Source organism: Sorex fumeus, unplaced genomic scaffold (assembly GCF_029834395.1).
Source record: "Sorex fumeus unplaced genomic scaffold, SorFum_2.1 ptg000094l, whole genome shotgun sequence".
In the NCBI taxonomy this organism is placed as follows: domain Eukaryota; kingdom Metazoa; phylum Chordata; class Mammalia; order Eulipotyphla; family Soricidae; genus Sorex; species Sorex fumeus.
The window spans coordinates 18080516-18092611 of NW_026606151.1; positions in this window are offsets into that span (position 1 = coordinate 18080516).

The following is a 12096-nucleotide window of genomic DNA, read 5'->3' on the forward strand; positions in this document are numbered from 1 at the left end:
TCTTGCATGCTCTTACTTGGCACATTGGAATGTACTTTTTGGGTATAAATTTGACTGCAGTTTTTGTGTTCCAGGCTGTGGGTTTTAGACCTCAACACATTGCACAGTGCATCAGAAAATTTCTTCTATTCTAGTCTTGATGCCTCGCTTTGAGTTGGACAGATTCAGGTGCAATAGTTTCAGATGTAATGTATGATGTAGTTATGTAATTCATTAGGGTTTTGAAAAGCATAAGTAACATGCCATCAGCTTATAAATAATTCCTTCCTATTAATATCTAGTTATGATAAATTTTTCAGACCTGAACACCTGAAGAACCTGCCGTCAGTACTTATCAATACGCTGGCTTGGCTCTTCACACGCTACTTGTCTGAATGCAAGGTTCCGTCCCAATGGAAAACCAGCAGGACTGTACTACTGTACAAGAAGGGAGACATCCACGACATTGGCAACTATCGCCCGATCTGCCTATTGTCTGTCATCTACAAGTTGTTCACTCGAGTCATCCTGAATAGAATTGGCAGAACACTAGATAAAGGACAATCATGCGAGCAAGCCAAGTTCTGCAAAGGATTCAGCACCATTGACCATATCCACACGAAAACCAAGCTCATTGAGGTTTCTCGGGAGTTCAAGATGCCACTCTGTCTAACATTCATTGATTTAAAGAAGGCCTTTGATTCTGTTGAGACGGAAGCGGTCATTGAAGCCCTAGCCAATCAGGGCATTTAATCTCAATACATCAGGATCCTCCATGAGCTGTATTGCAGATTCACTACCAGGATCTCACCATTCTACAAAGAAGTAATCATTGATATCAAGAGAGGGGTTCAGCAGGGTGATACCATTTCACCGAAACTCTTCAGTGCCACTCTCGAGAACATCATGTGATGACTGAAATGGGAAGGAATGGGAGTGAAGACAGATGGTTGGCAACTACACCACCTCTGCTTTGCTGATGACATTGTTTTAATAACACCAAACATTAGCCAAGTGGCACAAATGCTGGCCAACTTCCTCTGTGAGTGTGGAAAGGTCGGACTACAGCTGAATCTACGAAGACAATGTTTATGAGAAACAGCCTCGTTCCTAATGCTCCATTTGCTCTCAACGGACGACCATCTTCGAATGCAACAGTTATGTGTACCTAGGTCGAGAAGTCAACATGACAAATGACCTGGCACCTGAGCTGCGCAGGAGGAAGAGAGTGGCTTGGAATGCCTTCAAGAGCGTCGAAGAAATAGCTAAGAGGACGAAGAACCTCCGGCTCCAGGCACATCTCTTTGATTCCACTGTTCTTCCTGCATTAACATAAGCCTCAGAGACCTGGGCCCTACGCAAACAGGATGAGAATGCTATTCGGGTCTACCAAAGAGGAATCGAAAGAACTATGATTGGAGTATCACGTTTCACTCAAATGAGAGAAAGAATCCCGAGTTCCGACATCCATCGACGATCAAGAATCAGGGACGCTGTCTCATTTGCCATGGTGTCAAAAATCAGATGGGCTGGTCACGTAATGAGATTTAGAGATGACCACTGGACTAGAGCAGTTACCGACTGGATTCCATGGGATGTCAAAAAACCACGTGGCCACCCACCTACCAGATGGTCAGACTTCTTCATCAAGATCATGAACGACCGGTTTGAGGCTCTTCGTGTTCCTAGAACGAACAGATGCCATTGGGCTACACTAGCATGTGACAGGGACAAATGGAGACGTTACTGGTGCTCGTTCGAGCAAATCAACGATTAACAGGAAGTCAAGTGATCAAGTGATAAATTTTTCCAGTTGCTTCCACATCAATTCTTTTTTTTTTTTCTTTTTGGATCACATGTGGCGATGTTCAGGGGTTACTACTGGCTTTACACTCAGGAATTACTCCTGGTGCTGCTCAGGGGACCAGCAGCTACACTATCACTCCAGCCTCCAAACTTAATTCCTTTAAATGTGGATACAATCAATATCTTGATTGAATCTTGATTGATAAGACACTTATTTCTCTGGCTTGCACAGCTCCTTAATTGCAACAATTCCTCCCTTCTTCACTGCCTTCAACAATTATACAGCAACACAGGGATATTTACAGTGACTTTCATAATAGACTTGGCTAATTGCTTCCTTTCAGTGTAATTATTCAGTGAATTATTTCATTAACCCTTTGTGAACTGGAAACTGCCAGGTATGTAGAGATAGATTCAGAACAAGAGAGCTTTACTGGAGTGCTAGAAACTTTTTTTTTTTTAATATTTTTAGCCCCTCTTGGAGAGCCTGGCAAGCTACTGAGAGTATCTCGCTCGCACACAAGCTACCCGTGACGTATCCCATATGCCAAACACAGTAACAACAAGTCTCAAAATGGAGACATTACTGGGCCCGCTCAAGCAAATTGATGAACAGTTTTCTTAAAAATGTTCTTAAAAAATTAAATCACTTTGCGATAGACACTTACAAAGCTATTCATGATTCAGTTTCAGTCCTACAGTGTTCCAACACCTATTCTTGTACCAGTGTACATTTCCCAGCACCAGTGTCCCCAAGTTTCCTCCCTCACTCTACTCCCACCCCCACCCCCCAACCTGTCTCTATGGCAGCACTTTTCTTCTCTCTCTCTCTCCCTTTCTCTCTCTCTCTTTCTCTCTCCCTCCCTCCCTCTCTGTGTTTTTGCAAAATAAAATTTCGCAATAACAACTGTCCTACTTTTATTAAGGGAAGAGAGAGTGTGTGTGTGTTTTGAGAGTCTATTTATTGATTGATAACGTTCATCAACCTTTATTGATTGGTTTTAGATTTTTAGTAAATTTTATCAAGATATTGCAAAATAGTGATTTTGAAATTGGATCAGGCTTTCCTAATTTGTGAGGTAGCCTTTCCTCTTTTCCTATTGGTTAATTTTTAGCTGATGGATATATTACAGTTTACAATACTACTTAAGTCATTTAGAATTGCAGAGCTGTTGCACCAATCCCTTCAAAAGTCCCTCCATCACTCTCCCACGTTCCCTCTCCACTCTTCAGTTTCCCCAGTTTCCAGTTCTAAACACCATATCCAAGGGTGTTTGCCATTGGGGATTGTCCTATCCCCTTTCTCTCTCCCTCCCTCCCTCCCTCTCTTCCCTTCTTTCCTGGAGGCTCTTCGTGTTCCTAGAACGAACAGACGCCATTGGGTTACATTAGCACGCGACAGGGACAAATGGAGACGTTACTGGTGCCTGTTCGAGCAAATCGACGATTAACAGCAAGTCAAGTGATCAAGTGATAAATTTTTTTCACTTGAAAAAAGTCCTTCCTTCCTTCCTTCCTTCCTTCCTTCCTTCCTTCCTTCCTTCCTTCCTTTTCTCTTTCATCCTTTTTTTTATAGTCATATAAGAGAGGTCATCTGGTATTTAACTGGACTCACTTCACTAACGAAACTCTCCAATTCATCCACCTTGCGATGAATTGTAAAATTTCACTATTTCTTCATCTCATAATCCATAAAATAACAATTGAATAACATTCACTTGTACATACACACCACAATTTATTTATCTCTTCATCTGTTTAGGAGCACTGTATCTTGGCTATTGTAAATAGAGCTGCTGTGCTGAACATAGATATGCATATGTCTATTCAAATTAATGTTTTTGTTTTCTAAGGGTAGATTCCCAGGAGCAGAATTTCTGGGTCAAATAGAATTGCTCTTCATAATATTTTGAAATATTTCCAAACTGTTTTTTAAAAGTGACATTCCCAAGAGCAATGAATGTGTTCCTTTTACAACATATCCCTGTCATTAATTATTGTTTCTGATCTTTTTCATAGAAACTACACTTCCTGGTAGTTTCATTGTCAGTTAAGTGCATTTCCCTGACAATCAATGATATCAATGATAATCAACATTTTTTTATGTATCTATTGGCTATCTTTATTTCTTCTTGAAAAAAATGTTGTTAGTGCCTAGAAAACCGACCCAGGGAAGTGCAGGAACGCCGCCCCCCCCCCCCCCCCCCCCGGCCAGATTTAGGACCACATCAGAATTAGGACTTTAGTTCAGCCCAGGTGCCAAATCCCCCACAGGTACAGTGTGGTAAGGGATGTGGCCTGTGGAGCCCAGACAGCTCATGCAGCAACAGTCATTCCCCCCTTTCCCAGTGTTTTAGACTCACATCTCAATCACCTTTACCTAACTCTGAGGAGGACAGCCTGCCTGTCACAAACACATCACACCAATAGTCCACTAGCCTATTCCAATCTCACCACAATAAATGTGAACACAAGAAACTGAACAAGGCTAATATTAAAGAATACATCCTCTAAATCTGCATTAGATGACTCATATAAGTCACAGACGGGCAGCAAAGAGGAAGTCAGTATTCTAGAAAGGGAAAAAGGTGACCATCATCGACCAAGCTCATCCAGAATCCTTTCTTGCAACCAGAGGGGGACACTGATAGTGAACTGGAGTGTCCCACCTTCATACTACCACAGTAACATGAAAAACAGCTCAAGTCCCCACCACGAGGAGTGGATGAAGTAAAGAGGCCAAAAGCCTCAATTCCCTCAATGGGGAATACCAACAAATACAATCTCTCCAATAGAGAATTCAGAGATGAAATGTTGAGGATGTTTAATGAACTCAAAGAAACGGTGGAATCAGTATCTAGTAAATTAAAGGAGGATATGAAAGAAACAGTGGAATGGACAGCCAATAAACTACAGGAAGAAATGAGAGCAGAAATAAGAGAGCTACAAACAGAAGTATCACTAATAAAGAATTTGGTAGATGGAATTAAAAACTCAGTAGGTGCCCTCAACAGTAGAATGACAACAGCTGAAGACAGAATCAATGAGCTTGAGGATGAGCTGCAGAAAGCTTACAGGCAACAACATACGTGGGAAGATGTAGGATAGCATTGATTTGTCCTTCCTGCATAGCTCAGGTAGTTAAGGTTTATTGGGTTGCTCCCATCACAGTGCTCCCATTCCTTTGTGTTTATTTGTAACTTCTTTCTTTGCACTATGTTGACTTGTAAATATTGTTTTTCCCTTCTCCCTAAGTCCTTTGCATAGTTTATTCAGAGCAATGTCCTTTTTGTATGGACACAAGAAGACAGTATATGCTATGATTTCGTAACATGCCTCTCAGTGATATTTTCCTCCTGGGCATCTGTTCTCCCGACCTAAGCCTCAGTGCCCTTACTTCCTAGAGCCCCCAAAAGCAGGGTCCCGACAAGGGACTGGATGGAACCAGGGCAAGAGGTAAGCTATGTGCTACCCTGGCATCGAGATGGGCCTGACCAAAGAGTCATAGTGCTTAACTATAAGTTAATAGCTTGGTCATGGACAAATGCTGTCATCATCAAAAAAGTAATAACTGAACTTGGATTCTGCTAGGGTTAGGAAAGATTAATCTGGCCTGAGGTCTGTAGTCTGAGTCTGTGGCAAGATGTTCCCAGGAGACCTGCCCAACAAGCTTCAATGTTATCTCTTACTGTGCCCATACAAAAATAACTAGTATTAAGACGCTAATAGAGTTATTGGACTGAGGAAAGGAGAAAAACACCTTAGGAGGTATTTTGCCCTTGGGCAGTCAGGAAGGGTTTTGGAATACCTTTTAGGTGGTGTTCCCTTTGAACTTGATGGGCGCTCAGGAAGGGCTTTCTTATGCTGATTTGACTACCACACTGGGTACAGTATCAGCCCAGAGTGCTGGGGAGTTGGAGAGACTAGAGAGCTGGAGAGAGGAGAGAGGAGAGAGCAGGGTGTCAAGATGGGCGGTGGAGAGGCAAGCAAGGGGGTCAGAGAGAGAAGAATGTAGAAGAATACAGAATCAGGCGTGTGGAGAGAGAGAGCCCAGGCTGTGAGATGGAGTGCAGAGAGATGAGTGGAAGAGACAGGAGGAGATGGGAATGAGGAGCAGTGTGAAACTAGAATTAGAGGCTCAGAGAGACTGGGGCAGGCACGTGGGGGGAAATGGAATAAACGGAATCTGACCAATCAACTGGCTTGGCCCTCATCTCTTCCTCCTCCAGCTGCTCCATGACCCAGATCACCCCAGCTGCGGGAGCAGCCCGAGGTCCCCAGAAGGAGAGCAGCTAGAAGAGCCATCTGGGCCTCCCTCTGGCATACCTTGAAGATTTTATACAGTAATAGACCTCAAAATAGCTCTAGGGCAAGTCAGAGACTGAGGGGATGTATTCAAGAGGAACAACATAAGAATCATCAGAGTACCAGAAGGACAGGGATGCAACCCCAATGAAGTAAGGTAAGGTAAAGGTAAAGGCCCTCCCGTTGATCGTCGATTTGTTCGAGCGGGCCCAGTAACGTCTCCATTGGAGACTTTGTTGTTACTGTGTCTGGCATATCGAATACTCTCGGTAGCTTGCCGGGCTCTCCGAGAGGGGCGGAGGAATCGAACTCGGGTCGGCCATGTTGGCCACTTGTAAGGCGAACGCCCTACCCGCTGTGCTATCGCTCCAAACCCAATGAAGTAGCAACAGTTAAAGATATCATAGTTGAGAAGTTCCCAGAGCTGGATAATGTAGGCCTGCAGATCCAAGGAGACCAAAAGGTACCAGCTAAAAGAGATCCCAATAAAGATTCCAAGACATATCATAGTCAGAATGATGAATATCACAGATAGAGACACAATACTACAAGCAGAAAGGTCAAAGAAGGAAATAACATGCAAAGAATTACCTCTTAGATTTACAACAGACTTATCAGAGGAAACTATCTGAGCCTGAAGACAGTCATGGGATATAGTGAAAAAACTCAATGAAATGAACGCCTCACCACAAATACTCTATCAGACTAAACACTGACTCAAACTTGAAAAAAATGATGCACTATTTTATGGATAAACAACAACTTAGGAACTTAATAGATTCAAAACCAACCTTAAAAGGAGGACTAAAGGGGCTACGTAAGACAAGACGAATCCCTACGAGCACAACAAACCTCTACATAAAGATGGCACAAAACCCCATGATAATAATCTCTCTCAATGTCAATGGTCTAAATGCACCAATTAAGAGACACAGAGTGGCAAAATGGATTAAAAAACTGAACCCAACATTCTGCTGCCTACAAGAAACACATCTGAATAGTCAGAGCAAACACAGACTCAAAGTCAAAGGATGGAAAAAAGTCCTGCAAGCAAACAACTCCCTCAAAAAGGCACATGATTGCCATTCAAAGCCTAATTGCAAACCACAACACCCAAAAAGAGAGAGAGAACAAAGGGGAATGTCCTGCCACAGAGGCAGGGTGAAATTGGGGGATGGGGGTGGGAGGGATACTGGGATCTGTGGTGGTGGGAAATGGGCACTGGTGGAGGGATGGGTATTTGATCATTGTATAACTGAAACCCAAGCACAAAAATTTGTAAGTCTATAACTGTACCTCATGGTGTCTCACAAATAAAAATTTTAAAAAAAACGGCCAGGGGGCAGGGGCATACTAATATCCAACAACATAGGTTTCAGGCTGAAAAAGATTAGAATGGACAGAGAAGGCCATTTTTTAATAATCAAGGGATACGTGCAGCAGGAAGAAATCACACTCCTAAGCATATATGCACCCAAAGCACCAGCAGAATACTTAAAACAACTGCTAATAGACTTCAAAGAGGACATTGATAGCAGTACAATAGTAGCTGGAGACTTCAGCACCACCTTATCACCTCGGAAGAGATCAACAAGATTAAAATTCACTAAGCAAAGTACTGGCTTTGAAGGAAGAAATGAGAAAGAGGGCTAATAGATATATACAGGACTTCCCATCCCCCCAAAAACTGAATATACATTTTTTCCAGTGCACATGGAACACGTGCTGAGCCACAAAACATACCTCAATAGAATCAGAAAAATAGAAATTGTACCAACTATGTTTTCAGACCACGATGCACTGAAGATAGAAGTTAATCACACACAGATGAAGAGAATCAAATAAAACACCTGGAAATGAAATAAGTCAATGTTGAACAATCAAGGAAGAAATCAAAAGATAACTGGAAACAAATGAGAATGAAGACACGAATTACCAGAACTTGTGGGACACAGCTAAAGTAGCGTTAAGGGGAAAATTTATAGCTCTGTAAGTATTTCTCAGGAAGGAGGAAAGGCACATATAAATAACTTAACTTCACAGCTCAAGATCTTAGAAAAGAACCAACAAAAGGAGGCCAAACCAGGCAAGAGGAAATAAAATAAATTTTTGCTCTAATAAAACTTAGAGCAGAAATTAATGACATGGAAACAAACAAACCAAAAACAAAAAAACCCAATCCGAAAGATCAATGAAACCAAGAGCTGGCTCTTTGAAAAACTAAAAAGTGGTCGATAAACCAATAGCAAGATTCAGAGAGAGAGAGAGAGAGAGAGAAAGAGAGAGAGAGAGAGAGAGGAGAACCCTAATAAACCAAATCAGAAATGAAAAGGGGGAGATCACAACAGAAACCAAAGAAATTCAAAACATCATCAGAGATTACTTTGAAAGACTGTATGACACAAAACAAGAGAACCTAGAAGAAATGGATGCATTTCTGGATTCCTATAACATCCCAAGGCTGAGCCAAAAAGATTTTGAATACCTGAACACATCTATTACTATCAAGGAAATTGAAACAGCAATCAAAATCTTCCAAAAAACAAAAGCCCAGATCCAGATGGATTCACTAATGAATTCTTCTAAACATTTAAAGAGGACCTATTGTCAGTTCTTTTCAAGCTTTTCCAGAAAACTGAAGAAACAGAAACACCCCCAAACAGTTTCCATGAGGCACATATCACCCTAATACCAAAAGCAAACAGACACACACACACACACAAAAGAAAATTACAGACTGATATCCCTGATGAACACGGATGCAAAGATCCTCAACAAAATATTAGCGAATAGAATCCAATGGCTCATTGACAAGATAATACACCACGACCAAAAAAGAGTTAAGCTTGAAACCATAGCCCTATCTTCCTGCCCTCCAGTAGGGAGGCTGTAGATTGAGTTTGTAGATTGAGTTAATAAGTAACTGTGCCTCCGTAAGAATCCCTCAGCTATGACATTCTGAGAGTCCTAGGATCTTAACTAACACTTCCATTTCTTCCTGTCACTAGACTTTGATAACCTCCAATCTAATCTCTTCTTCTATGAATTTGGCTTTTCATAGATTCTACTTGTAAGTGATACTTGCTTTTCTGTTTGACTTTCTCATTTGACATAATTCCTCAAGGCCTATCAACAATGTACAAATGACAAGATGTTCCTTTTTCTCACACCTGAACAGAATTTCATAATATATAGATGTAAAACAGTGTCCATAATATATAAATCTCCTTTCTCCATTCATCATTAATGAACACTTAGATTATTACCATATTTTTGCTTTGTGGATAATGCTGTTGTAAACAAAGAATTGCAGATAATTCTTTGAGATTTTGTTTTCATATATTTTAGATATATAGGCAGAATATTGCTGGGTCACAAGAAAATGTTATTTTTTAATATTTTGAGTTACCTCATAGTTTAAATCAGCCAGCATTTGTGCTGCTTGGCTAATGTTTGGTGTTATTAAAATGATGTCATCAGCAAAGCAGAGTTGGCATAGTTGCCGACTGTCTATCTTCACTTCCATTCCTTCCCATTCCAGTTGTCGCATGATGTTCTCGAGGGTAGCACCGAAGAGTTTTGGTGAGATGGTATCACCCTGCCGAACCCCTCTCTTGATGTTGATGATCACTTCCTTGTAGAATGGTGAGGTCCTGGTAGTGAATCTGCAATACAGCTCAAGGAGGATACTTATGTATTGAGTTTGAATAAGCTGTTTGGCTAGGGCTTCAATGACCGCTTCAGTCTCAACAGAATCAAAGGCCTTCTTTAAATCAATGAACGTTAGACAGAGCGGCATCTTGAATTCCCAAGAAACCTCAATGAGCGTGGTTTTCGTGTGGATATGGTTGATCGTGCTGAATCCTTCCTGGAATCCAGCTTGCTCGCATGGTTGTCCTTCATCTAGTGTTCTGCCAATCCTATTCAGGTTGACTCAAGTGAACAGCTTATAGACGACAGATAACAGGCAGATCGGGTGATAGCTGCCAATGTTGTGGATGTCTCTCTTCTTGTACAGTAATACAGTCCTGCTGGTTTTCCACTGGGACAAAACCTTGCATTCAGAAAGGTAGCACATGAAAAGCCGAGCCAGTGTATTGATGAGTACTGACAGCAGGTTCTTCAGGTGTTTGGTTCTGGCCTTGTCTGGGCTGGGTGCTGTTTGCTTCTTTACTGACAAAATGGCGTGTAGGATTTTGTAAGAGAGAATGTTGGGAACAACATATTCATCCTGGAGAATTTGGTATGTGGGCAGGTGGACGTGGCTATCAAAGAGATCCGAGTAGAAGTCATAGATAATCTTCTCCATTGCCCTTCTGGAAGATGTGATAGATCCATCAGGACCTCGCAGGGCAGTCATTTTGGTCTTATAGTTGGCGAAGGACAGGTGGGCATTGCGAATACTTTTCCCGGCTTCTTTTGCATTGGCCAGCACTGCTGCTCTTCTCTCTTTGAGGTCTTCCTTCATTGCTTCTCTGCACTGCTTTGAGAGCTCAGACTTTCACTTGTGGTTGCCCGAGGCTTGAGCCAAGCCAAGTTGGCCAACGAGCTGGAGAGTTTTCTAAGTAAATTTACTGTATCACTCTCATTCTGTTGGTTGTCGATTGCCTCTTAGCAGGCCCCAGTAATGTCTCCTTTGTCCTAGCCCTGAGATTTTAAAAAGTGCCACATTCAAGGCTCTTTCAGGGTCAGGGGAATGAGACTCATTGTTGTTACTGGTTTTTGGCATATTGAATATGCCACGGGGAGTTTGCCAGACTCTACTGTGTGGGCAGGATACTTTTGGTAGCCTGCCAGGTTCTCCAGAGTAAGACCTAGATAATAAGATGATAATAAGATAATAATAAGAGCAGGGTTTTATAGTCTCTGGGTCTTGGCCGTTGATGGGATTACACAGAGCCAGGGGCAGCTGGTGGGTATAATGCCTGGAAGATGGGGGATCTGTGTGGAGGAGGCCCCAGTCCCAATCCGAGCAGGCATGGAGATCTACGCCTCGGGTCCCGCACACCTGGGTTCCTTGGCTGGTTCCTTCATGCGTGAGGCTCATTCAAACGTGTGGAGAGTGGTCTTAAGCATGACTGTGGCTGGAACTGTAGGTCTTCAGCTGCTTGGGTTCTGCTCAGGGTGGGGAGGGAAACTCAACCCACCCTCCTCCAAGGGGCCCTGGTGAGGACAGCCAGGCACGGAGGCAGAAGACACTGTGCTGTTCTCTTCTGGGAGCAGAGTTTTATAGTCTCTGGGTCTATAGTAATTTTACGAAATTTAAAGTAAATTTACTAGACCATTTAAATGGATTACTAGCTGAGGAAAGAAGAAAGCTACACATCCTGGATAGAATGTCACCCTTGAGTGGATCTTCTAGTAATCTTTTTTTTTAAAATAATTTATTTATTTATTGAATCACTGTGGGAAAAGTTACAAAGCTTTCAGGTTTAGGTCTCAGTCATGCAAATATCAAACACATTTCCCTATACCAGTACTTATTTTTTACCACGAAGAACCCCAATAAAACCCCACCCCCCCACCCCTCCCAGTGCCTGGGAGGCAGATGAATTCTAGTTAACACTCTATCTGCTTTGATTAGATCCATTGTTTCAATAAAAGATTCACCACTATTATTTAGAGTTTACCTCCCCCCCCCCCCCCCAAATCAGACATGCTGAAAAAGCATTGTGAAGTAATTTGCTGTCTACAGCTGGGTTCAAGAATTAAATGTTGGTTTTGGATTTCCGCTATTTTACTTATTAACCCTGGAAGTATTTCTACTGAAAGTCAGATAATTAAGAGATTGGTTTTTGTGCTCTGGAGTCGTGGCCATGCCGGAGAGCCGCTCGTGGGGGGCAACTGGTGACCTTGGTAGGGCGTGAAGGACGGACCGGAACGCCCCCTTCCCATGAGGTTTTAGTCGCCCCCACGCCCCCGGCTCATACCTGCTCTCCACAAGGCTCCCGTGCAGCCGCCATCTTTCTTTCCAGAGGGAGGAGGGCGGAAGGGAGCAACACCCTT